The sequence below is a fragment of the Octopus bimaculoides genome, chromosome 20 (assembly GCF_001194135.2).
Source record: "Octopus bimaculoides isolate UCB-OBI-ISO-001 chromosome 20, ASM119413v2, whole genome shotgun sequence".
Lineage (NCBI taxonomy): Eukaryota > Metazoa > Mollusca > Cephalopoda > Octopoda > Octopodidae > Octopus > Octopus bimaculoides.
In genome coordinates, this window is record NC_069000.1 from 16,095,380 (window position 1) to 16,099,392 (window position 4,013).

At 35.0% G+C, this 4,013-nt stretch overlaps 3 protein-coding genes across 8 annotated transcripts in view; 2 read left to right on the forward strand and 1 right to left on the reverse strand.

Annotated features, from left to right (window-relative positions):
- The window catches only part of LOC128250265 (uncharacterized), a 119,166-nt gene that overhangs the window by 69,347 nt on the left and 45,806 nt on the right, over positions 1-4,013 (reverse strand). The gene's annotated exons all lie outside the window — the stretch shown is intronic.
- The window catches only part of LOC128250269 (uncharacterized), an 84,635-nt gene that overhangs the window by 34,295 nt on the left and 46,327 nt on the right, over positions 1-4,013 (forward strand). The window lies entirely within an intron of this gene.
- LOC128250267 (uncharacterized) overlaps positions 2,773-4,013 on the forward strand; it is an 80,442-nt gene continuing 79,201 nt past the window's right edge. For 3 of the 5 annotated variants that reach the window (XM_052975009.1, XM_052975007.1, XM_052975008.1), the window contains exon 1: positions 2,774-3,282. The gene's annotated coding sequence lies outside the window, so the exon portion shown is untranslated. Of the gene's footprint in view, positions 3,283-4,013 lie in introns of all 5 variants that reach the window. The other 2 variants (XM_052975005.1, XM_052975006.1) reach the window with 1 other exon arrangement.

Sequence of the window (4,013 nt, forward strand, 5' to 3'; positions counted from 1 at the left end):
TATATATATACATATTTATTCATTATACATATGTACATGCACATACATGCAATACAGATATGGTTACACACACACACACGCACACACATAGACACACATATTTAGAGAGAGAAGTTGAGTGATTTCTGACCTGTATCCAAGTGCGCATTTAGCCTACCAGGGTAGGCTGGATCGTAAGCTGTGTCTACAGCACCGAACCCAGGGGTGGAGAATCATAATAGGAAAACATGAACCTGTTGCATGCTGTTCATTTAGTTTATGGCAGACATTTCCACCAACCTTTTGTTATCAGCATTTCCCAAATTCGTCGCTGTTACTATACAAGATTTTATCAGTGCTTACGAAATTTCTGTGTATGCTATCTAATGGTCATCATGATGTGTATAGATAAACGAAGTGAATTGGCTTGAATGAATAGGCCCTGTTCAGCCATTGGCTTATGAGTTAATGTTGTAGACGGAAAATCTGCAGAAACATTCGCATGTGTGTTTGTAGATTTCCTTTTTGGCTCACAATCATTGATAACTTGTGATGATTTGTATACGTCCATATAACTTAGCGTTTCGACAAAATCTTCTCACAGAAAAAGCACTAGTGTAGATTTCTTCAAGTAACACTATAAGGCGGTGCTCAAACATGCCCGCATCCGTATGACTGATACAAGCAAATGAGTAAAAGAGTAAAAAGAAATAACAGAGTTAAGGTGTAACAGGAGTGTATGTATCCATGCGTGTATATATACCTGCAGACATAAATCTATGCATGAATGTATGTATACATATATGCATGTGCGTATGTCACTTTTAGTGATACTGGTAAGGTGCAACCCAGTACAGTCGATCGCATGGTCGAACTGTCGGTGAATAAACAGGGAGCCTTACCCAGCCGGGTTGGTGAAAAATACGTTAAATTTATTTGGAACAGACTGGATGGAATTATTTAACTTATGGGATCTTCTCAAATAATCCTTGGAAAATGGGATTGGTTCTTCCTCCAGTACATTTAAAGCATCGGAGGACTTAAAAAAGAATTATAAAAAAAATTTCCTGAAGTTTACTTTTATGAATTGGGTCTTTGCTCCAAAACAGAGGTGAAGTTTCAAGTGAAAGAAAACGCTATAACCCTATAAACCAAAACGAACTGTACTATTCACAGCGTTGAAACAAGTCAACGTAGAATTGTATAGACTTGAAAAGATTGGCGTTATTGAAATAATTGATTACACAAAATGGGTGACTCCAAAAGTTTATGTCTAGAAAAAAAATCCGAGTATGCGCTGATTTTTCAACAAGGTTTAAATGAATCTTTGATGCCATATAACTACTCGTTACCAAGTCGGGAGGAAATTTTAACGAAGTTGTATGGAGGAAATTTTTTTCAAAGTTGGACCTATCTGAAGCATGATTGCAGGTAAAAGTTGATGAGGAATGTTCAAAATTTTTGACAATTAATACTCATAAAAGATTGTAAAAATTTAACCGACTTCTTTGTGGTATAAAGGTAGCATGTGGCATTTTACAACAAGCTGTGGACATTATGCTCGCAGGTTCGGATTACTCGGTAGCATACCTTGACTACATACTCATAAAAAATGAATCCCGGGGTGAGCATGTTGAGCATGTTAAAAAGCTAGGTAAAATGTGAATTTTCTCTGCTGAGATTAAAATATCTAGGGAATATTATCATTGAAAATGGGCGCAGACCAGTCCTGTCTAGGGCAAGTGCAATAAAAAATATGCCTCCCCGACAAACACTATGACGTTACAAGCAAGTTTTGGTTTGCAAATGACTACTAGATATACATACCGAATATGAACGATTTAAGAGCACCCCTGAATAACTTGTTAAAAAAAAAACGTTAAGTGGAAGTGGTCGGACAAATGCCAAAATATTAGAAGAAATTGAAAACGTATTAACGTCGGAATTGTTATCAAATTTTGACCCGAATGTAGAAATAATAGTGGAACCAGATACTGAAGTGGCATTGGATCTGTTATTTTATACAAATACGATGTTAGCGGGAAAGTAGTAGCTCATGCTTCGCGGTCATTACTGTCGGCTGAAAAAGGTTAGAATCAAATAGAAAAGGAAGCATTAGCCATATTTGCGGTAAAAAGTTTAATAAATTTACACATGGAAGAAGGCCCCGTTATCAGACAGACCACCGCACATTATTGTCGCTCTATGGTTTTAAAAAATGGCATCCTTACATCCTCACACATACAGCCAACAGATTCCCGCCCTGGAGTACGATTCTATTGAATTATGACTTCAAGATGAAGTATTTACCATCTAAAAAATTGGGACATGTTGTTAGTTTGTCGCGATTAATACCAAAATACAGTGAACCACTAGGAAACACAGTGACAGCGGCGTTAAAAGCCGAAAATGAAATGAAAATTTTATCGTGCAACGTTGTAGGTGAATTGCCGCTGACATCGGAGGAAAGAAAAACGAGTTTATCATAAAAATGAAAAATATAGTGAGATCAGAAGAAACAAAGGAAAAACTGTGGCGTAGAATAAAATATTCACTTCCAACAGAATTCAATCTCAAAAGGAGAGATGTGGTGATAGACATTATCACACATCTGTGTGGACTTGTAGGATTGTTATATTGTTAATGACGTCAGAGGACGTTTCTGAATCTTGCGTTTTGTAAACAGAGAAATAAAATGTACGCCTTGTGAAGTCATTGATTTTATCTTTGCTTCCTTAGATTATATATCCAAACATTTTAAGGATATAAAAGTACATTACATACGTTTGATAATTATAAACAAATTCTTTGTGCAGGTTTTTCAGCAAGAAATTGCAGAACATTCTTTCTAGGAGTTCGAGATACTACAATTGTCATTCACTCATTCATCTTTTTCAAAGCCATTGCTCTCCATACTATTATCTTCTTATCCATTGTTATATGACAGCGATTATATATTTCTATTATTTATATGTCCCTCTCCTTTAGTTTTCATTTAGATTCTAAAAACGACACCAGCTGACGGTATTGAAGTTGGGATGACAAGTAACATGATGGTATGTGGTTTATAATTCTTTTGACTTCAAACTGCAACAAAACGAAGTTAGAGATGTGCATATACAATACGTCATGAAGAACAATATATGTGAAGACCATTAATAATTATCTAATGTTTCGAGAATGATTTACCTTCTGGTGATGTAAGCTATATTACGTGTTGGAAACCAAATACCACTTGTGAAGCTGTAGCAGCCTGCTCTTGTAAATCTTATAAACGAACTTCAACAAGGAAGATGCTTAAAGGTAAGTGTTATCAGGCTTACAGTTATTCAGCTACATTACTATTAATAGTTTTATTTCTATTGCGTATTTCTCCTGCAACTTTCGAGACTAAATTTGTAGACTTTGGTTTGTGCCATATTTTGCACATGCCAAAGTACTTTGGTTTTTAGTTTTATATTGCAATGAAAATATTCCATGCATTGTGTAAAGTACCTAGGTGTTCTTTTTCCAGTACAATGGAATAGACGTTGGGATAATTGATGTAGAAAGAGAAAAAAATTTGATTAGTCAAAATTAAACAACTTTATAACAATTGACGAAATTCGTGGAGCTATATACAGGATTTGGAAAAAATAATGGAAACACGAAGCATCATAGCATCATAATTTTTAAATATCTATAAAACCATCGAAATCTTGTTTATTTTTATGTTTTTTGATTTATTATTAGTGTTGCTTAATATGTTTTGCTAAAATTGTTGTTTCTTTTCAGATATCATCAGAAAAAGGTAATTAAAATTCATTAAAATGACAGATCCATCGGATTTTCAAAGAGGTCAAATTGTTGGTGCTCGTAAGGCAGGTGCTAGTGTAACGAAAACAGTCGAAATGTTAGGTGTTTCAAGAGAAGTACTGACTCAAAATTAATGACAGCGTTTGAGAAAGGGGAAAAAAAATTCCTCTTCGAAATAAAACGCTGGAAGATAACCAAAACTTTGAGATAGGGACATTCGGACTCATACGCGAAATGTT